Source organism: Tiliqua scincoides, chromosome 8, assembly GCF_035046505.1.
Source record: "Tiliqua scincoides isolate rTilSci1 chromosome 8, rTilSci1.hap2, whole genome shotgun sequence".
Taxonomy (NCBI): Eukaryota; Metazoa; Chordata; class Lepidosauria; order Squamata; family Scincidae; genus Tiliqua; species Tiliqua scincoides.
Genome location: NC_089828.1, coordinates 23,600,931 through 23,624,996, shown reverse-complemented (window position 1 = coordinate 23,624,996; position 24,066 = coordinate 23,600,931). Strand labels below are relative to the sequence as shown.

The 24,066-nt window shown below is 45.3% G+C and overlaps 1 pseudogene; it reads right to left on the bottom strand.

Moving 5' to 3' along the window:
- Positions 1 to 20,355: 20,355 nt before the first annotated feature.
- LOC136659742 (5S ribosomal RNA) lies at positions 20,356 to 20,475 on the bottom strand (annotated as a pseudogene).
- Between the last annotated feature and the right edge of the window lie 3,591 nt (positions 20,476 to 24,066).

Here is a 24,066-nt window from a genome sequence, read left to right as displayed (position 1 = left end):
GGTTGTCTTGGCTAGCCACCAGAGTGTTGTGTGTCAGGGCCTTCTTCACTGTGGCCCCTAGATGCAGAACTCTCTACTCCAAGACATCCCTTTGATGCTCAGTCTGCCAACCATTCAGCTTCTGTTAAAGACCTGGTTTTTCCAGAAAGTTGTTCTGCTGTATTTATATCTTTTATTTATTATTTTGTGCTTTTATTTATTTTGATTGTTTGGTGTAAACCATCTTGCTTGCATAGCTTGCACTCTTAGTTTGACAGGAAAGGCAAGGGATATATCTCCTGAAATCAACCAACATGCTCTGCAAAGGATCCCAAGACAATCCTTTCAGGTTGCATGATGCAGCTGTTTGGGGCAGCAGAATATCTGGGGCCAGTGCTTTTCCTAATGTTGGTAACTGAAACTGTTTTGAGAAGAATGAAAGCTTTTCCAGAACATCTTGCAGGAGGTGGGGTCAGGAGGTTGAACTGTCACCCCGCATGAAGAACTTGGTCATTCTAAGTCATGCTAAGGTAGGAACTGTCGCCCTGCCTGAAGAACTCAGATCAACTTAGGGCACAATCCTAACCCCTTATGTCAGTGCTTTCCAGCACTGGCAAAGTGGTGCCAATGGGCTGTGTGCTGCATCCTGCAGTTGGGTGTCACTCACAGAAACCTCCTCAAAGTAAGGGAATATTTGTTCCCTTACCCCACAACTGCATTGCCCTTATGTCAGTGCTTTCCAGCACTGGAAAGGTTCCACTTCCACAGGTTCCACTTCCACAGGTTCCACTTCCATAGGTTAAGATTGTACCCTTAGTCAAGCCTTTGGAGGGGAGACTGGAAGCCACTGTCAAGTCATTAAAACCAGTTGTGAGAGTACGGAGCCACTGACAAACAGTGGTGAGAAAGTGAAGAAATCAGCTGGCAAGAATGGGTAACAGCTTGAGAACCCTCCTGGGTTTGATTTGTAGTTGCCTGTAGAAGCTCAAAGGCAGGAGAGCTATGCAACCAGAATGATGCCCACATTATGAAGAGAAACATCTAGAGAATGAAGGGTCCCATATGAATAGAAAAAAATTTCTAAAAATCCCCTTTCAAAAAATTAAGGCTTGCTAATGCAAACAGTCTTGAATTTATGGGAAAAGTGGTATACAAATACTGTAAAAAAAAATAATAATAAACTTGAGACACCCTAAATTCATTGCAGCTCGAATACCCACCAGTCCTGCCAGGAGTTTCTCTGTCCCCTTGCTCTCAAAAAGCCAGGGAGACAGTATAACCCAGCAATTGATTGTGCTTCTGGTCTGTCACCACGCTTTTGGCTTAGTGGGTCACAAGTTTTGCAGACCTGGTTTAGAGACACAGGGTTTCCTGCTTACTGCGATGAAAGTCCTCGCCAAGATTTGGGCATTTATGTTGGAACACAGGGAATCAATGAAACCATCCACAGAGATCAGAACGGCCGTATTGCCCTATTGATCAAACACACTTAACTACTTACACGGGCTTTTTGCCATCTGAAAAAGTAGTCAAGCACAAAAAAATGGCTTGAAATTTATTGCTGTGCTGGTTGCTGAGACAGGCCTTTAATTTACTCCATCAGAATAAGAAGCTAAAACATGGGTGGAAAGGATATTTTTATTACAGCTCTGGTGCCTTCCTTCAGTCTGGTGCACAGCATTTATTATGCCACTGTCATAATCAAGATTATTTCCTGGACTGCTGAAAAAGGCAGAGAGTAAAACAACAGAAACAAAATTTATGGCATAGTAGGGAGAGGAAGTAACAATTTCAATGAGTATTAGAAAAAGCAGTGTTTAGATCTTTTAAATAAGCTACTTATTTTTCCTTTGGTTTTTGTGATTGGGAAAAGCTAAAGTTTTCTTAGAAGGCACCAATAGAGTTATAATTTTCAGACAAAGTCATAAACAAATTTTAGAGCTTTCTGCAGGCACAGAAGAGAAAGGCTCTGAAACACCAGTTTTTCTGATTGGTAGGCAGTATGAACACTGGTCAGGCCTGTGTTTATACACTGTATTTCTTCTAGAATATCTTAGTATCCTATAAATATCCAATATTTATAGGACGAAAAGCCTGCTGCCTCCATTACATGTTAACACAGTGGCTGAATGTTAAACCTCCTTCTCCGCAGATCAGCTTATCCATGCAGGGCACTGAGGCAGATGATGGATTAGCTGGGCAGGGGGTGCCACTGCCATTCACCTCCATGCACTTCCACCATCATCTCTGCCATGTGCCTCTTCTGCTTTTGTTCTTCCAGATGCACCCTCTTGGTTGAAGAAGCGGGGAACAGAGGTGTGGTCTGGGGGTTGAACTGCTGCCTTGTCTGAAGCTAAGCAAGATCGGCTTTGGTGTCATCTTTGATGGGTGACTGCAAGCCACTCACAGAGCTCCAGGAAGGCATGCAGAGGAGTGTGGACTGTGGAGAGTCTGCTGGCAAGAAATGGATTACATCTTGACAACCCATGTGAGGGGCTTGATTTTCAGTTGCCTGTGGAAGCTTGGAAGACAAGACCTGTACATTGAGGATGACGACTGCACTATGAAGGGAAACATTTGGGGCAGTGGTTCTCTCTTTAGCACCAGGACCCACTTTTTAGAATGAGAATCTGTCAGGACCCACTGGAAGTGATGTCATGACCGGAAGTGACATCATCAAGCAGGAAAAAATTTTAACAATCCTAGGCTGCAATCCTACCCACACTTACCCAGGAGTAAGTCCCATTTACTATCATTGTTAAAGGAATACACATAGTAGCTTGTTCAAAGTACAGGTCTGTAACATTTCCCCGAAAGCAGTCACATCCCACGGGAGCATCAAGTCTAATCTATTAAAAATAAAATATTGACAGGAATGGGAACCCACCTGAAATTGGCTCACGACCCACCCAGTGGGTCCCAACCCACAGTTTGAGAAACACTGATCTGGAGAAATGGAGGGTTTAATGGGTTTCCATCATAGAATAACAGTAGTAAAAAAAATCCATTTGAAAATGTGGGGTTTAGGGTCAGCCTGCCTATAACCTCCTTGAGTCTATGAGAAAGGTGGTACATAAATACCATAATACTTCAAATTAACAGAGTAGAACTGTGAAGGAAAGGACAGTGGACACTGTTTCCCTCTCCACTGCACTTCCTCTTCTGCTCCAGCTCTTGACACCAACTGCTATATTGTTGGGAGGGAGCATCATTCAATATGGCAAGGCACTGTGAGTCACCAGCCAAGAGAGATGTGGTGGCATTTGGCATTTCACCTTAGGCATGGGAAGGTATTGGGCCAACCATCCTTTTCTTGCTATGAGTACCGGCACCAAGGGGAAGCCTGCTGGAAAATATTATTATAGAATGGGCCAAAGTTAACCGCATTTAAGTCCTTCTGATACCAATAACATTGTTAAACACCAGTTTGTGGCTAGCTTGTGCAAAATCTCTCATTTTTTCCCTAGTTATTGGAGGAAAGATTCAAGCTGACCTTCATTACTTGACTGTGGTGTTTCCCCTTTTGTGGGATGCCAAAAAACCCAACATAGCAGCCTCTCTGTCACACTTGTTCCATATGCCTGCTGGTTCTAAAAGTCCACCTCCACATAAGTTAATTATAATTAGCTCGTGGCCAAACACCAAGTTGAGAAAAGTGACAATATGAAAAGAAAGGTGGGAAGAAGCACTGCCAATCAAAAAATAATTTTGATATCACATTTTATGGCTCTGTTCTGTCCTAGAAACCTGCACACAACAAAACCTTGATATATCATATAATCTCATGGATTATGTGAGCCAGTGAAAGGCCTGACTTTACTCACTTTAGCTCTGGGAAATGCAGTGTATGCACTGGCACTCCAATGTACTCCCCCCCCCAAGAACTCCATTCAGGAAAAGACTCCCTCACTCTCACTAAAGGAAAGATGAAACATTTCAATGAATTAAGAAGTCTAATACTGTAAAGCAGTGATTCTCACACATTTAGCACCAGGACCCACTTTTTAGAATGAGAATCTGTCAGGACCCACTGGAAGTAATGTCATGACCAGAAGTGACATCATCAAGCAGGAACATTTTTAACCATCCTAGGCTGCAATCCTATGTATATTGACATATACCCAGGAGTAAGCCCCATTGACTATCGTTGTTAAAAGCATATACAGAGTAGCCTGTTAAAAGTACAGCTCTCCCCAAATGCAGTCACATACCATAGTAGCATCAAGGCTAATATATTAAAAACAAAATATTGAAATGAATAGGGACCCACCTGAAATTGGCTCACAACCCGCCTAGTGGGTCCCAACACACAGTTTGAGAAATACTGTTGTAGAGAAAAACAGCTGCAGCATTCGCCCTTAATATTTATTGCTACACTATAGATTTCTGTGTAATGCTCCTTGCACCCATCCCAGGAGTCACTGACATTAGGCTTCCTTCCCTGTTGGGTAGTTCAAGTCAAAGTAAAAAAGGGCTAGATAGGGCAAGAAGAAGTCAGTTCCCTGACAGAAAACTATTACAAGTTAACAAAGTATTCCAATTTATTAAACACATTAAAAACCAAGTCTAGAGTTACAGAAAGGCAATTAAAATTCTTGGTAAGAACCATATATTCACATACAAACTGAAAAGAGGACCACACAAAAAACCTAACTCCCTGAGCTTGCCTACAGCTGATAATAAGGCTTCCCTCCTCTCGGCTCCAAACTCCTTTATAACCCCCACGCTTTAGCCCAGGGGTCTCCAAACCCCGGCCCGGGGGCCAGATGCGGCCCACGGCCAGCCTCTTGTCCCCTGAAAGCCTCTGGCCCACTTGGCCAAACGTGACAGGGATTATGCTCTGGTTGTGTCTGGAGGTTGTTCTAAGGGCCAGAGATGTTGAATGAATGAACCCATTCATTCATTTATTCACTCATCTATCTCGAATTTATTTATATAAACTTTATATTTAAATTTTTTTCTGGCCCTCAACACCGTGCCAGGTATTTGATGTGGCCCTCTGGCCAAAACGTTTGGAGACCCCTGCTGTAGCCAAACCAGCTGACCAGCATTCCCCTCTTCAGAAATCACATTACTTTCCCCATCTGGTGCAAGAATAACTACAACCTAAGGAGGACAACTACAACCCAAGTTAAGACCTTAAAGGGGACAGTACATTACGCTGGGTGGTTTCAATGTTTTTCAGTTCTGGTGCTATTTGTCTAATAAATGGAAGGATCTGGAAATAATCCAATCTGGGAATTGGTCAGGTCAGATACAGAAGGTGAATTCCCGCACCCCCCATTCACCCTCTGCTCCTTCTCTAGATTTGAAAAGTAGAGAAAGAGGATGTGTGTTGGAGTGGTAGCCTATCATTGGCCTCTCATCCACACTTCCTCTTTCACGACATTACCCTCTTCCTTTTCAAATCCAGGAAGCAAGAGGAGAAGAGTGAAGGAGGTGACCTGCAGAAGTGGGAAAGTATTTGGCAAGTTGGCTCAGGTGCTAGGAATCAAACAAGGTGATCAAACTAGGTGCCTGAACAAAATCAAATTTCCACTGGCATCAGAACATCAACAGGAGGCAGATGGATTCTCAGGCAGGAAATTCCACAGGTTAAGAATCACAGCGAAAACATTTTGGTGTTCTGGCTAACCATATCTCCGATGAAGGAAGAACTCCCAAAAGGGCCATCCAAGTGACCCAACAAGTCAAGCAGGATCAGGAAATGATCCTTGTGAAATTTTCAAGGTCTTTAGAACCAGTTCATTTTGTCACTTTCTAATGGTTCTACCTGCAATCCTGATGTTACCAAATTGCACATTAAAAAATCAACCCATTTTTGACCAACCCACAGGTGTGCACATTTGGTCCATGTTGTGTATATGCAACATTGGGCAGAAATGGTTTTTAATGTTGATTCTTCATCTCTCTATAGAAAAGAGGCAGCCTGGTCTTAGTTGTGGCCCCATCTCCTCCCTTCCAACAATCGGAACAACCTGGCAACATGGTATATTTTAAGCTGGGTCATTGGAGGGCAAGGGGTCAGGAAGTGGTTGATCTACAGCTGAAGCTTTCTATCCTATGACATTTTATTCAGCAAAATAATTCCTTGATGGTTTTGGTACAAGTTGGCCATCACAGTGAATGTACATCTCCCCTGTCTTGCAAAAATATTTTCACAATGGTTTCCTCTCTCATTAAAACTTTAATCTGATGTGACAGAGCCAGTGGGACTGGCACATCAATGGAGCCAAGAGGCCCCTAGCCATTTACAGCAGAAAGCACAAGGAGCCACAGGGCACAGGACCTCACCTGCTGGGACTGAGCAGCCAGAAAACTAATGAAGGATGAACCCCGCCAGTCCTCACACCTGGAAGGGATCAGCTGAAGAAAAGGGAGCAGTAGGAGAATGTGAAAGCTACAGCTTCAGTAGAGGGGATCAAGTGAGTTTAGCAGGGTGCGTTAGGGAAGATGGAGATGTGATAAATCAGCATGACCACAGGACTTCCCTGGGGAGAGGAAATGTGTGTTCAACTATGTTAAGTACCTAGTGCAGGTACATTCAGATCATGTTCCTGTAACATGCGATACTGAAAGCTAGCCTAAAAGCCCAATTCTAATAGGCCTCTGTTTCAGCGGAGTGCATGCTCTGCTTTGCAAGCATGCTGAAAAGCACATTGCGACAATGCACCATTCAGGCCCACCAGCTGCAAGGCTGAAGTCTCCCACCATGCGCAGGCAGGAGTGACACCTGATGGAGAAGGTAAGAGTTGCTCTGAGCAGCACAGAAGCAGAACAGGGCTGGGGAGAGGTGAGGGGATGGGTAGATCGGATCAGCAGTGCCAGCACACCTTGTATCCTATCCCCCTTCCCGGGCGTGACTTGGTGACACAGATTGTGCCACTGATGTTGCTGGTGTGGGTCCAAGTTGACCCAAAGCAGTGGCTGGGGCTTGCTTTCCCCAGGGCAAGGGGATGAATGTCCCTTTATCCCGAAGAGACTTTCTGTCTGCTAAATTGAGAACAAACAGCTAATATTATAATGCCGTTGTACAAATCGATGGTAAGGCCACACCTGGAGTATTGTGTTCAGTTCTGGTCGCCGCATCTCAAAAAAGACATAGTGAAAATGGAAAAGGTGCAAAAGAGAGCGATTAAGATGATTACGGGGCTGGGGCACCTTCCTTATGAGGAAAGGCTACGGCGTTTGGGCCTCTTCGACCCAGAAAAGAGGCGCCTCAGGGGAGACATGATTGAGACATACAAAATTATGCAGGGGATGGACAGAGTGGATAGGGAGATGCTCTTTACACTCTCACATAACACCAGAACCAGGGGACATCCGCTAAAATTGAATGTTGGGAGAGTTAGGACAGACAAAAGAAAATATTTCTTTACTCAGCGTGTGGTTGGTCTGTGGAACTCCTTGCCACATGATGTGGTGATGGCATCTGGCCTGGACGTCTTTAAAAGGGGATTGGACAAGTTTCTGGAGGAAAAATCCATTACGGGTTAGAAGCCATGATGTGCATGTACAACCTCCTGATTTTAGAAATGGGCTATGTCAGAAGGCCAGATGCAAGGGAGGGCACCAGGATGAGGTCTCTTGTTATCTGGTGTGCTCCCTGGGGCATTTGGTGGGCCGTTGTGAGATACAGGAAGCTGGACTAGATGGGCCTATGGCCTGATCCAGTGGGGCTGTTCTTATGTGGCTCCTGAGGTTTTTTTTCCCTCTGGAAAACGGGTCCAAATGGCTCTTTGAGTGTTTAAGGAAAAATCCATTACGGGTTAGAAGCCATGATGTGCATGTATAACATCCTGATTTTAGAAATGGGCTATGTCAGAAGGCCAGATGCAAGGGAGGGCACCGGAATGAGGTCTCCTGTTATCTGGTGTGCTCCCTGGGGCATTTGGTGGTGAGATACAGGAAGCGGGACTAGATGGGCCTATGGCCTGATCCAGTGGGGCTGTTCTTATGTTCTTAAGTTCTTAAATTCCCCCATGGGACACGGCGCAAACCATGACACTACCACTGCATCAGTACAGGGGAACCTGAATGTAATTGCACTGCCTGATTCCTGGCTTGAGGAAGGAAGATGTGATCTGGATATTTGGCGGAAAAACAAGTTCATCTATTTTTTTCCCCTTTTTTTTCTTCATTCTATGTATAAGGGCAATTCCAAGCCAATTCTCCCTTGTATCATGCCTTAGCACATTTTGGTCATTGTTAACATTTGGCTAGGTTTGTGTGTGCGTTTAACACCTTTTAAACCCAGTGATTACCTCCCAGTTTGAAGATAGGATGTTACAGTTTAGGAGTTAACACGCATCTTTTAATTAACATATGAACAATTCAAACTGAGCATGTCAAAGACACCCCATGGAGTCTTGCGACAAGACCCAAGAAGACCCCAAATGTCTATATTTAAAGCAAACACGAGAATGATTCCCCTGAAAAAACCTTTGAAGGATTACTTTTAAGCAGCATCAATGGATTTTTTTTTTTTAAATCTCCTCTGGAAGTCCCCTTTAAACAATGAACGCTGTTGTTCTTAAAGAAAGGTCAATGATTCACAGATGCTATGTAGTCATTAAGTTAATATCAGGGTTACTACTTTTAAGCTTTGTTAAACACAGGAAGAAATTGGCTGGGTTTTTATATGGATTAGTAATAGATACTGCCATTGTAATTCTCCCAAGCTTGTCCACCCCCTTAAGTACTACGTGTCCACAGCTTACCAAAAACGTCGCCCACCTCACCATGAACCCTAATGCAGACATTGTCACCACAATATCTGAATGAACAGTTTCAGAAAAAAGAAGAGTGATCACACCCCTTTTCCTATCAAGCAACTTCCCCAGGGGTAGCCACATTTGGCCCAGTCCTCCAGTGCCACAGTGCTGGTCCCTGGCATGCTGCCCTAGCAATGGCCATCATAAAACTGCCATAAAGCTCTTCATGCCAGCCAGAAAGAGGCAAGTGCCGACGTGGAGAACATGCTTGTCAGAGAAGTGCCCGGAGCTGATGGTGATAAGGCAGGGTGGTGCGCATTTCAAAGGCAGGAAGGGGGCAAAACAGGGTGGGGATGGGCGGATGGGCCTGTAAAGGGACAGAGACAGTAGCAGAGGTGGGGAGCTTTTGGGGGGCTGCATGTTGGACCACCATGTCCTAGATACTGACTGATGCTGGCTTTCCAGGCATTCCGGCAGGGGTGTGAAGGCATTTTTTTCCAGACCTATCTGGAGATGCCAGGCAATGAACCTGGACTCTTCTGCATGAAAAGCATGTGCTCCACCATTTAACTAGATCCCTAGAACAATATGATGCACATGCTGGGAGAAGGATGGGTGGGGAAAAGTCCGAAAGTGCCTGGCAAGCAGCCTGTGTACTTCCAGCGGCTTCCAAACACGCACAGACCCGCCAGCTGGCCGACAGGAGGTTGGCTTGGGCTAATAGGTTACGTTAAAGCCCGCTTTATTTATTATGTATTTGAAAGGCTTAATGTGCGTTTAATTCCCCACAGAAATTCCAAAACACACTCGCACATTAAAATACAATGTATTCCTCTGCCTTTTTTTTATTAGCAATTTGAGAATGGGTTTTTCTGTGAGTCAATTAAAGAAAGGGAATAAGCTAATAAAAGGAGAGCAAAGGCAACAGGAAGACTAATTACTGTTTGCAATAAAACTGCAATAAAGGGATGCTCCTGGTGTGTGTGTGTGTGTGTGTGTGGATAGGAAACCACAATCTTCATATCAACAGCTGCTTTAGGAAATCCCTGCGGTTTTTAAAGTTTGTCATGTATCAATTGTGTGGAACCACTTGGGACCTGGCTATCTAGTGATTTGCCTGGTCCCACATGAAACTGAAGATCATCAGTCAAGGTCCTTCTCCAGGTGCCTGCACCATTGAGTCCTCTGCACCCCCAAACTGATCAGGGAAACCACCTGCTCAGTCATTGCCCTTGATTTTAGAATGCTCTTTCCAGCAGGGCCGGTCTCTCCATGAGGCAAACTGAGGCAATTACTTAAGGTAACAGGCTGGGGGAAGTGATCAGCACTGCGGTCCACTATCGCCTACACCTACGTTCTGCAGCCAAAGACCCCAACAACACCATCCAATGGCAGTTGTATTGAGAAGGCCAGGATTTTTGTTTGCCCAGGTATTTAATATTTCGCTAATGCTGCTGTTTGAGGCCTCTTACTGCTGCTTTGCTATTTTGGTGTTTTGTAGAGGTGTTTGAAAATGGTGTTATATATTTTACTCAAAAGTAAGCTGATCATGTGCAGTAAGACTTAGGCCCTTGGTTCTCAAACTCCTCAGGAGATTGTGAATCAAGGTAAGTGTGTGCAGGGCAGGGACTAAGGCAGTGACATGATCTCCAGGTTCCTGATGCTGCCAGGGACGAGACTTACCTGCAGCCAGCACCTGAGTCCTCAGGGTATCTGGGAGCTGTCCATCGGGCTCTCCGCACCTCCAAACATCTACAAATAAAAATGGTGCTTCCTTTTTTCCAGTTTCTTGAAGAAAACTGGAAATACCCATTTGTTATTTTTTTTAGATGTTTGGAAGCGCAGGGAGCCCTGAGGAGGACTCCAGGACTGGCTGCAGGTAAGTTAAAAAAAAACAACCCTCCTGTTGCTGGCAGCAATAAGATCCTGGGATCATGTTGTTGCCTTCCCCCTCCCCTTAAGGGGCCAGAGGCAGGGATTCTCAGGCTGGGGCATCGCAACAGCCCAGTTTGAGAACTCCTGGCTTAGGGCCCGATCCTATTCAACTTTCCAGCACCGGTGTAGCCCCGAAGTAAGGGACCTTGAGCAGGCCTCTGCCAGTGACTGCCTCCCCAACACAGGAAGCAGTGCATACCCCATTGGCACAGCAGCACCAGCACTGGAAAATTGGATGGGATTGGGGCTTGAGGCTGTAATACTATTTTATTCACTGGAAATACCTGTGTTGATCAAAAAGTTATTTGTTTTGTTATATTAAGAGTTATGAGGTGCCTTGAAATCTCTTTTGGAAATTTCTAAAGCAACATATATTACAAAAATAAATAAAATACCATGTTGGAATGAAAGCTCAAATGTAGCAGTAATATGTTTAAAAAAAATTTTTTTGTCAGCTACTTTCCTTCCTTCCTTCCTTCCTTCAAGTCTGTCTGTCTAATATTTATTTATTTATTTATTTAATACAGGTTACTCAAGGCGGCTAACAGATAAAACCATACTAAAAAATTGAAATATATATATATGTCTGTATAAAAATAAGACATTTAAAAACTGTATCCAGCGCAACTCTGGGGCTGGCTGAGGCTTGGCCTGAGGTAAGGGGAAACTTTTCCCCTTTACCCTGAGGAGAGCTGCAGCAGTCCTAATAGGTCTACTCGGATCTGTGCCAACTGCCAAGGTGGCACAGAACGGAGCAGCCAGGAGCTGCTCTGCGGGGACGGGGGATAGGATCCGGCATAACTGCTGAATCCTGACTGTGCCTCCTGCTAGTCCTCCCCACCCATAGGCCAACCCACCACCCACCCTCCCCCTCCTCGAAATGCCTACTTCTTGCCTTCCACCCCACCCTCTGAGCTGACTGAGTTCAGCTGGCACAGACCTACCTTCTCCTGCCACTGTGGTGGCTGGATTTGGCCTCTGTAGGTCGGTGTACCTCTGTACCTTGGCCCAGTTTACTTCCATGGAGGTGCAAACGTGCTTTACAGCAGTTAGGATTGCACCCTTAATGCTTCCTTTATGCACCCTTAACGCTTCATGCTATTCTTCATGTCTCTGCATTGCAAAAAGTTACTTAAAACAAAATTACTGCACAATTTACAATCGTCAATGGGACGTAAATACTTCTGACAAGTCTTAAATGTTAATCCATCTAAACTTCATATGCTTTCATGTAATCTAGCACTCCTTGAGAAACTGCTCCTTTGTCTTGCATAACAGATTGACAGTTTTCCATCCTTGCCTGGCTGAATAAAGGAGGCCTGTTCTATTCAGGTCTGCAAAGTGGGTTAACTGGAATCAAAGGACAGGTCTGTTCATTGGTGATTGTGACCCGATCGGTTTTCTGCAGGCAACAGCTTTTCCAACCTGAAGATGATGTCAGAATTTATTTCTCAGTCTACCAGAATGCTCAAGGCAAATCATAACTATTTTCAGCTGGTGTGCCATAGCACATTAGTGTGCTGCAAGTGGTCCGCAAGAGTTTGGGGTGGGTCATTTGTTAGTAGGGTTATTGGGGGATGTGAGCTGCCCATCAGCAGAGAGCTGTGCCTTGTTAATTGTCAAAAAACAGATGGTGTGCCTTGGCAATTTTAGCGACTTGTTAGCGTGCCATGAGATGAAAAAGGTTGAAAATCACTGAGATAACCAATAACGGCATCTTAGAAATAAGACATGAATCCCAAAACACTTTTTTAAAAACAGAAACACTTTTTATCACCAGCAGAGAGAAATAAGGAACCCATAGAGCAGAACTAAATCAATCAAAAGCATCATGAAAGGAAAAAAAAAAAAGTCTTAGCCCCCCCCCTTTAATATGACAGCACAGGAGACAGTCCTAATCGTCAGTGGGAGGGAGGTGCTACAACACAGAAGGCCCTGTCACAAGTCACTGCCAATGATATTTCCAAAGTGATGGCCCCCTTCAACAGAGTTTTCTTCAATGAACTTACAAGGTGGGTAACTTCATATATCTTGAAACGGTCCTTCTAGTTTTTAGGACCCAAATCACTGAAGACTTCTGAGGTCATCACCAGCGTTTTAAATGGTGCCCGAAACTGTATAGGCAGCCAGTACAACCGGGATGTGACATGGTCATGACTCCTGGTTTCAGTCAACAGCTGCATTCTCTACCGATTGTAATTTCTAAACAGACTTCAAGGACAGACCCGTGTAGAATGCTTCACAGTAGTCCAGTTTTCAAGTGCACCCATGTTCAAGCCTGGTCCAAGAGTGCCCCCCACCTGTCATCCTGATCTGGATTGAACTGGGAACATTCTGCATGCTTAACTAAGCCACACTCCCTCTGCAGTAGTCCTGTCTGTAGCATGTGTATCTGAGGAAGGTTAATGGCTGAGATCCAAACAGCTACCCTAGGAGCACCCAAAAGAGCTTGGGCATACCCAGGGGGGAATTTTTTAACTCTTTTTTCCTTTGAACAGTAGACCCCCACCACCTTGCCCTACTGCTAACTGCTTTGGAAGTTTCACTCCGTTTCCAAAAAGGATGAGTTAAAACCTTTCTGATTTATTTGGCCTTTGGTTAGTAGTCATGCTGTGATCTGTCATTTTCTGTTTGCTGGCTTCCATGCTCTGCTTTGGTCAACTGTAATTTTACATCATGGTGTTCCTGCCTTCCAATTGTCCCATTCATTCCATGACCTTGCTAAGCAGCGGCTAGTGCCCCTTTAATGGGGTAGCAAGGCAGCAATCAAAACTTTTTGAGAAATAAATGAAGCACCAAGTGTGTGTGCACTGATAGGCCTAGGAAAACAAACTCCATTTAAAAACCACGGTACTATCCAACAGTGTATCCCTAACAGGTCACCTTTTTTTTTTTTTTTTTTTTTGGCCCCATTAAAAACAAAATGGCCAGACTGAGCAGCTCAGAACCTGTTTTACCAGCAATTTTCAACTACTGTACCACTGCACATTAGTGTGACACAAACAGTTTGCAGGTGTGCTGTGGGAGTTTGGGGGAGGGTCAATATGGGCTATTGGGGGATGTGAGCCCCCAGCCAGCAGTGTGGTGTGCCTTGTCAATTGCCAAAAAACTGGTGGTGTGCTTTAAGAACATAAGAACATAAGAACAGCCCCACTGGATCAGGCCATAGGCCCATCTAGTCCAGCTTCCTGTATCTCACAGCGGCCCACCAAATGCCCCAGGGAGCACACCAGATAACAAGAGACCTCATCCTGGTGCTCTCCCCTACATCTGGCATTCTGACTTAACCCATTCCTAAAATCAGGAGGTTGCGCATACACATCATGGCTTGTATCCCATAATGGATTTTTCCTCCAGAAACTCGTCCAATCCCCTTTTAAAGGCGTCTAGGCTAGACGCCAGCACCACATCCTGTGGCAAGGAGTTCCACAGACCGACCACGCGCTGAGTAAAGAAATATTTTCTTTTGTCTGTCCTAACCCGCCCAACACTCAATTTTAGTGGATGTCCCCTGGTTCTGGTATTATGTGAGAGTGTAAAGAGCATCTCCCTATCCACTCTGTCCATCCCCTGCATAATTTTGTATGTCTCAATCATGTCCCCCCTCAAGCGTCTCTTTTCTAGGCTGAAGAGGCCCAAACGCCGTAGCCTTTCCTCATAAGGAAGGTGCCCCAGCCCCGTAATCATCTTAGTCGCTCTCTTTTGCACCTTTTCCATTTCCACTATGTCTTTTTTGAGATGCGGCGACCAGAACTGGACACAATACTCCAGGTGTGGCCTTACCATAGATTTGTACAACGGCATTATAATACTAACCGTTTTGTTCTCAATACCCTTCCTAATGATCCCAAGCATAGAATTGGCCTTCTTCACTGCCGCCGCACATTGGGTCGACACTTTCATCGACCTGTCCACCACCACCCCAAGATCTCTCTCCTGATCTGTCACAGACAGCTCAGAACCCATCAGCCTATATCTAAAGTTTTGATTTTTTGCCCCAATGTGCATGACTTTACACTTACTGACATTGAAGCGCATCTGCCATTTTGCTGCCCATTCTGCCAGTCTGGAGAGATCCTTCTGGAGCTCCTCACAATCACTTCTGGTCTTTACCACTCGGAAAAGTTTGGTGTCATCTGCAAACTTAGCCACTTCACTGCTCAACCCTGTCTCCAGGTCATTTATGAAGAGGTTGAAAAGCACCGGTCCCAGGACAGATCCTTGGGGCACACCGCTTTTCACCTCCCTCCATTGTGAAAATTGCCCATTGACACCCACTCTCTGCTTCCTGGCCTCCAACCAGTTCTCAATCCAGGAGAGGACCTGTCCTCTAATTCCCTGACTGTGGAGTTTTTTCAGTAACCTTTGGTGAGGGACCGTGTCGAACGCCTTCTGAAAGTCCAGATATATAATGTCCACGGGTTCTCCCGCATCCACATGCCTGTTGACCTTTTCAAAGAATTCTATAAGGTTTGTGAGGCAAGACTTACCCTTACAGAAGCCATGCTGACTCTCCCTCAGCAAGGCCTTTGACAATTTTAGCGCCTTGTCATTGTGCTGTGAGATATAAAAGGTTCAAAACAGCTGTATTATACCAATCATGGGTTCCTAAAATAACTCCATTTGGGTCACTGGTGCTATATGTGAAGCAGGATCATAAATGTGAAGCAGGCATTTATATTACAGTGGCCCACTGGACCGCACCACCAAGTTGCTCTAGTGTAGTGTGTTGGAATTTGGGTGCAGCACTGTCCTCAGGACTCTGGAGGGCAGTGTACTGTCCAGTCACCTGAGACCATCTACCTGTCCCTCTCTATGGTTCTTGTAGGAGGTGGGGTCCCTTAACTCTATTTTCTTCATCCTCTTTCTCTACACATTCTCTTTCACTCAAGACCAGCGCAGGAGAAGGATGTCCTCAGCTGGAGCTCCTTGCTCATGGGACTTCCTCACCAGATGTGCAAACAAAGGAAACAGTTGTAGGGTTTCCTGATCCTAAAGTGTTAGAACCTCTGATCCTAATCAGAAGATGCATGTAATCTACTATGAACGGTAAGTAAAATATAAGCCTCCACTCTTCGGTGTGTTTTATTGGTAGCAATTAGCCTGGGTGGTGGAAGAGTTTATACCATTGGAAGAGGTACTTCTTTTCACTGATCACACTGCTAACTCCCCCTTTTCCAACACCGTGTACCAGTGGTTCTCACACATTTAGCACCAGGACCCACTATTTAGAATGAGAATCTGTCAGGACCCACCAGCAGTGATGTCCTGACCAGAAATGACATCATCAAGCAGGAAAACTTTAATAATCCTAGGCTGCAGTCCTACCCACACTTACCCGGGAGTAAGTCCCATTTACTATCATTGTTAAAAGAATATACATAGTAGCCTGTTAAAAGTACAGATCTGTAACATTTCCCCAAATGCAGTCACATACCATGGGCACATCAAGTCTAGTATATTAAAAATAAAATATTGAAATGAATGGGGACCCACCTGAAATTGGCTCGTGACCCACCTAGTGGGTCCTGACGCACAGTTTGAGAAATACTGCTGTGTACAAGGAGATTGTCATGGTTATTGATGGCTGTTCAGAATGTCTTGTGCTTTATGGAAGGTCTCTTGCCAGAAACTCAGATTTCAGACCTTCTCAACAATCTCTCTCTCTCTCTCTCTCTCTCTCTCTCTCTCTCTAGTATTTGTTGTGTGGTTGTTTTAAGCTCCTCAACTTAGTGATGTTTCCATCAACAGACTGACAGCTGAACAAACCGATGCGCATGTTAGATAACTTGGGGAAAACATCCAACTCTTCTAACTCAAAAATTTTCCAGAGTATTATTAACTTGAAAAGACAATTGTGGATACATTGAACTAATAGATTTAGTCATTGATGTTCAGCTTCTTGGCAAGCATTGCCTATTGGTCCAGAAATAGCAAGAAAGTCTGTTCAGTCATCCTGCCCTTCTGGATACTGCTGGTGGATATTTCTTGTTGCTTTGCCAGGATTCATTCATGCCTTTTGGAGATGCAACAGAAAGGCTCTCCTCATTGCCCACATCCATGATCAGTCATGATTTTGACTGTTCCTGGATCAGAGTTCATAGGGAATATGGCGGCCCTGTGGGCGACCGACCACAGCTTCTGATGAAAAGTGCCATCAGCGAGTTCTGACGGGGCAGAACACTGGGAGAATCATGCTGTGGGGAAGCTGGATAACCTACCCGGTCTGCTCCGTCAGTGACATGTGCAAGTCAGTGAATTTCATGACAGATGACAGTATCACAAAGTTCGACGGGCAATTTCTCTGCAGAAGGACAAAGATCAGTAAGAATCAATGTCAACTTTAAAAAAGAGCTCAGGAGCTGCATGGCCCTGGATGGGGTGCAAGAAAAGATGGGAAAGACATCCTGTTTGGGAAAAAAAGGCTCACTGCTTATTGCTGATGTTACTGAGGACCATAAGAGAAATAGAACTTGCTGGATTTGTTTATGGTGGTTAATAGGACCAGCACTTCCAGGAAGCTGACTGAGGCAATTTGGTTAGACAGCAGATTGGTGGTGAAGGGCAGAGGCGTAATATTCTGCCCTGGCACCAGGGGCAATGACATCACAACATCATGTGACATCATGTCACATGACGTCACTTCTGGATTCTCCCAGGAGGAAGGGCAATTGCTGTGGCAGCTTTGTGGACACCCCCCCATTCCTTCTCCTCTGAAGGAGGAGGAAAGGAAAGGGGGCATGAAGCCACCAGTGCCTCCTCCATAACAGCCTCAGGGGCTGTCCTGCGCTACCCCTTGGCATAGGGCCAGAGGCAGATGCCTCTCAGGCTCCACCCTAGTTACAGCTCTAGTGGAGGATGCCTGCAGTTGCCCACCTGCCTTCACCACCTCCCTCACCTGAAGCTCTGAATTCAAAAAGAAAGATGAACATAGAGTAGAATGTGAAGTGTGGGGGAGAAGAGGGTGGTGACCCTCTAGCCCCAGAGACCCTCTAGCCCACCATGCTTTTCTCTTCCACACATCTTGGGAATGTTTAGGATTGGGATCCTTGGGAGCTCTGTCCCAAGGGCAGAAGTAGCACCAGCAACACTGGGCACCACTGGGTACAGGGGTGCAGCACCAGGAAGTCTCAGGCAAGCCCTGCGCCGCTGAAGACAGAAAAGAGCAGAGGAACACAACTTGACCTCCTTCGGTATGTATCTTTTGTATACTTGTCCTCAGCAACTGATGCAAAAAGGGTCACCTGGATAGTTGTCGGTGAGTTGGATATCTGTAAGTTTCGAAGCCAGCTGGCAGACCCTGGGACCGCTGTTGGCTGGGGTTTGCTAAGGCCTCTCTCTTCAGGAGGGCAAAGGAAGGCGCTGAATCAGTGGGATAAAAACAACAACCCGCAGCCGCTCAAGAAGCCAACCTCAGCAGATTTCCTATAAATGCTTTTGGGCGCAATAAATAAATAAATAAAGTCCAAACTAATCCCATTTACAGTATTAAAGGATTTAAGGGAAAGCCCTTTTAAAAGCATCGAGATAGCATTAATAATGATGTCTGAACATGGCATGGCAAACCGAGTGACACTGTAATCTTCATTATAATTTTTAATGATACAATTTTTTTGTTTTCCAGAAGGCTGGTGGGAGGGGGGTGGCTGTTCCTTGGAGATGCTGATGGCTTAATGTCGGAGCTCCTAAAGACCTTGATCCCCAAACCACTTACTCTGGTGCAGCCCTACGGGAATAAGTTGGGTGACTCAGGATCCAGCGGCTTGAGACTTGTAGCCCAGCTCCGAAGAATTCTACTTTTTGTTCTTTAATGGCACTGATACGTTGTCCATGTGGCAAAAAGAAAAGATCGGACAATTTTCTAGAGTGGAAATCACATTGGTTCCTTTTACTGTGCTTTTAAAAACACATGGGATTAAATAAAAATTAAAGAATACTGTACTTCTCAACAGACATGGAAATTATTTTTCCAAAGGAAGCTAAATGGTCACTCTAAAAAATATATATATATGTCCATGATGTCATCTCTGTTGCATGAATATTTAGCCAAGCATGCATACACTTGCCAGTTCACCAGTGCCCCTCAGACTTCTGGCAAGCAGATCACCCCAAACCAGAAATCTCATTTAACTACCATTTTGAGAAGGTAGAAAAAACAGGAGTCTACTCTGAGTAGCTGGGAGTCCTCCTGCTGTTTCTTACAATCTCCACCAGAGGGCCCAAGGCAGTGATGTCATCACATCACATGATGTGATGACATCACCTCCAGGTTCTCCCTGAAGGAGAAGCTTACTGCAGCCGCTTCACATGCCTTGTTCCTTCTCTTTGGAGGCTGGGAGCCTCCACAGGAGAAGGAAAAGGAGCCACATGAAGCCACCAGTGCCTTCTTCATAACTAGGGTGGAGCCTGGGGGCAGTCACTTAGCATAGCACCGGGGCATTTGCCCCTCAGGCTCCATTCTAGTTATAGCTCTGGTCTCCACATCTAGTGAGAATGAAAGAAGAAGGTTCTGTCTCGCTTCAGAGCTCTCTGCACATGCCATAGGACTCTAGGGGAAAGAGAGGATTGGCAGCAACCACAAATAATTAAGCCCAGTTCACATGTGCCAACTCTATAGATCCTTGTCGTGGTCATATTTTAAAAGTTGAGGTTCCACAAAGCTTTGAGAATCTGGTCAATATATTCTTTTTAAGACTTTCACAAGAATTATTTACATCAGGTTTTGCTGTGTTTCTCTCGTGCACAGATACTTCACCAGCCCACATTACTTGTATGTAGATCTTAGCATTTCCAGGGTCTTAGGAACGCACACCAACAGTATTAAGATGCAGAAACTATGATAAAGAAACTATTTCGCTGTGGCCGAATCAGTGATTTATCATGGATGACACAAATCTCTAAGACTGGCGGCTAGTTTACACATACGTTACTATTGCTCCGTGATGACAATATGAACTGACTAGAGGCCTGCAGCCAAAGGTTTGGCAGATAAATACTTACACACATAACATATCCCCACCCCAGTTATCAAATCATGGGAGACAGTCCTCTCTGGATGGCTGTCTCTGTTGCGGGTCTTCCTCTTTCTTTCAGACTGATCATGATCCGAAACCACACTCCCAAAGACTTTCATTAAATAAGGCTGCAGGTAATGGGGTTGTGAAAGACCCCAGCCTGAGTCCCTGGAGAAACAACACTAGTCAGTCATGCACAGAGCCAGACGCATGTGGGTCTAGCCATCAGTGCCAGCTTGCTGGGGGCTCTGGGCCAAAGCCTACACTGGGCCCCCGATGGTGCTCCCTGATGGTGCATTGGGTAGTGTGGCTGGGGGGAGCAAATGCCCTGGGTCGGGTGATGATGCCCCCCCCATGTCATTGCATCATGCGCATATGCAGCCCTGGTTCCAGAAATGGCTCCATTTGGAACCATACTGGGACGAGGACGGGCAGGAGGACTGGTTTGCCACATACCTCCAGTAAATGCTGTCACCTCCTCCAGTGGAGACAGCTGAAAACCACCACACTGCCACAGAGGGGCAATGAACTCCCCTGCCCTGCCTTAGCTACACCACGATGTGCACAATCACTGTGTCTGATACTAAAGGTTCAGGAGCTAGTCTGGTCACCTGGGCCCTCTGATGAGTGTGGGTTTTTGACCAGACCCAACCTGTCTGACCCACAGCATCACCTATGGTTGGCAACCTTCAGTCTCGAAAGACTATGGTATAAGCCTACAGCACCCGGTATTCCCAAGCGGTCTCCCATCCAAGTACTAACCAGGCCTGACCCTGCTTAGCTTCTGAGATCAGATAAGATCAGGCATGTGCAGGGTAACAGTTGCTGCAATCCCAGGTCTCCCTGTTCTGTATCAGGGTGAATACTGTATGTTTCTTTATAAAGATGGACAGAGGCATGAAGACTGGCAAAACTGGAAAACCTAGAAACATTTGGAAAATATTTTTTTCTTGGGTGTATTTTCGGGAGGGGGGAGTGAGGACTAAGAAAAAAAGAAAAATGGATACAGCAAATAGGGAAAGAAAATCATGCAATTTTGCAGTTCTTCTCAAGGCTTTTACATCTCTCAAGAGCAGGGGAACTCTTTGTGATGCGTTACAACCTGTGCGTGGGAGGCATGCCATTTATCAGTGATGAAAGAGGGCATTTCATACAAAGCGAGCATATTTTGGTAAGGAATCAATACAACACAATCAAACCTAGAACACGTTAAATGGGATTTATTCTGACTGCGCACAGATTTACAGGAGAAAGCTTTCCCTGCAATGCCCGCCGAGCCAGATAATGCTCCATTCTTTTAAATAACATTTGCTATATTATCACAAGTAATGTATGAATCAGCATTCTCTGGCTTGACATAAAAGCGATTAAGTTGTATTTTTAGCAGGGTGGTCATGAAAAGTGTAATTTGATTTATTGATCTTTATACATGAGCTGGAGAGAGCACGAGGCAGCAAGAGGGTGTTGCAAGAAAATGAGTGAGCAGATGTTTCACTTTAACAAAGGGAGAAGGAGCGACACCACTCACTTCGATTTTTAAAAAAGCCCTGCCTTGATAGGCCACTTCTGTTCCAAGGTTAGGACCTGTTTACAACCAGGTTGACATCACTTTAAAAAAAGAATCCTGATTGGTTTTCTTTCTATATGAGAAAAGGCTGCAAAAAATCCTCATTCCTAGCAACACACATGCTCCCCGTGGACAGTGTAGCTTTGCATTTTTTGGTGGCCCCTATCACCCCACAACCTCAGGGTGCCACAACACATTCTGATGTGTAAAAACATCACAGGGGGCATTAAAACTTTGAGGCAGAGGGCTGTGAGAGTTTAATGGAAAAACAATAAGATTTTCAACAAAGTTGAATTACATCCTTTTATGTCTGCCACTGACTTCCTCCAACACACTGTGGATGGAGTCACAGTGATCTGTTTCCCTACCGCATCACCATGCTGCTTCTTTGTGTGGTAGGAAGGAGAATCGCTGCTGCCCACACACCCAAAAAACTGGGAGCCTCCACAGGAGAAGGAATGGGGTGTACAAAGCCACCAGTGCCTCCTTCTCTGGGAAGAACCCAGAAGTGACTGAATTGCATTGCTTGCGGCACAAGGCAGGATCTCCCTGGAGGTGGGGAAGGTCAGTACATGACTTTGTGTGCCCCATTTCTTCTTCTTTCCACAGGAGAAGGAACAGGACCACAAAGCCCCCAGTGCCTCCTCAGTAACTAGGGCGGAGTCTGGGGCAGTCAAACACTCCCATTTGGGGTAATGCCCAGGGCAGGTGTCCCTCAGGCTCCACCCTAGTTAAGGCTCTGTTATCTACTAATAATTAAGTCTATTAAAAGAAGCAGCTGTGGGCCTGGTTCACATAAATGTGTACATATATTCTCTCATGACTTGTCTACTCAGCAAGTAAACCCATTTCAGATGCTCAATGAACATGTGTAAATGGGAAGGTGGGAATTGTGGTCTCCACCCCGGCCTACATGTGTTCATTTTGAAAGTCTTCTGTATGCACCCAAGACTCAAGAGTTTCCAGTCCTGTGGAGATTGGAAACTTGTGTTTAAGGAGACCTTAAAGATCCACTATATCTAGACTGGGAGGCAGGAACTGCTTCGGCAGTCTGGCCCCCCCCCCCCCAAACACACACACACTCACATGTGCATTCAGTCAACATCAAATACAGGTTTTGGTGACCTGAAATAAATGACATTTATGAAGGTACTCAAAGCGTTGTGGATATTTCACCTGTTGTGTAAGTAGTGGTCAAGAAGCGATGAACAAACATGTATGACGAAGGATGTACAAAGTTGCTCTGAGCTCATCTCCTATTGACTCTTGGAAACCCCTCTCTCAGGCAAGCCTGTCTCTTGTCCTCAATGGTAGAGGACTGGGCAGGTGGGCAGAAGCGAGACAGGCACATCTGTCCCTGCAAGGCGAAAGGATGGAAAAAAGCCAGTGTGCATATCTTGCCTGCCTGCTTTGCGCTCTGCATGCCTTGACAGGAGAGAAGACTGAGGGAATAATACAAACATGCAGGCTAGTCACTTTGCCTTAACAAGCCCTCAACATTGCAGTAACCCTAACCCTTTTCATCACCTTTTAAATGATCTGAAGTCCAACTTCAGCACAATGCATAGTGGCTGGACTCCTTTGTTGTGTACTGCTGCTATACTCTTGCTTTGCAAGAGAATGCTACAATGCTAGCTGGAGTCTATGGCACGGTTTGGGTCTGAATTATATCATTCTCATCAGCTGTTCATGTTAAAATAAACCATCCTTAGAAAAGTATGATCTCACAGAACTGAGGCCTGCCTGGTGATGTTGCTGTAGCGAATGGCAGAGTGCATACATAAGGTCTTCAGTTCAATTTCTGGCATCTCCACGTAGGTCTAGGAAAGGCTCTACCAAGACCTTTGATAAGTCAACCAGGGCTGGCTCCCTCTCACCAGTGGCGTTGCCAGGGACAATATCATGACATCACACAGCATCGTGACATCACTTTAGGGGTCTCCCAGAGGTGACAGTCTTCTCAGTGTTTGGAGATTTTCAGACATCAACCTCAGTCGCCACTGTGAGTACGCACACACTCTAGTCACTTCCTAAGCATGCAAACTCACACTTCGTGACAACCCCTTCTGGCCTGGCACCTAGGGCAGGCCACCCTCAGGCCCCCACTTGCTACACCACTGCCTGTCACATGGAAAGGATTAATATGTTGCCTTTTTTTTTTCCAATGAAGAGCTAGCATGGAGTCAATAAGATCATGTTAACTGAAGAAAAGAAATGCTAAAAATTAACCACAGTAATAGGTTTAAACAGAAAAGTATTGCTGGTAAGATTTATAAAGATTAACACTGCAGGATGAAGTGAAGCTCAAGTTGACAGTGTAATTTTGTCTGAAGCTGCTTTGAAGAAGGGTAATCTTGAGCTGAATGCAGTAGATGATGTATCAGGGTACACAAGGTTGGATATCCACATTCTCTGAATGGAGCACGACATGAAAGCTTGCAATTACACTGAGATAGAGTCGGAGGGAGAAATTAACAAATCCGACTTCAGTGACATTATACACAGCAAGGTTGTCGTCTTGGGATTGTTGGCGTACACTGGATTGGAAGGAAGAATTATCCTTGGCTTGTGTAACTAGTGGCATGCGAGTAGCGGGTGTGTGTGTGTGTGTGAAGTGATTGGCTGGACAGAGGCAAGCTGGCGGTTTGGTGGCCCGTCAGACAGAAACCAAACTGAACAGGGCCGAAGAAGCAGTTACATCCAGGAAACTCTGGAGCTGGGATGCCACTACCTGCTCAATTACTTTACCCAGGAGTAAGAGGACAGAAACTGGCTAGAATTTCTAGAATACAGTGGAGTCTGGGCAGGAAGCACTACCAGAATCTCCAAAGGGGGTAGGGGGTGCAGCGCCCTGGGT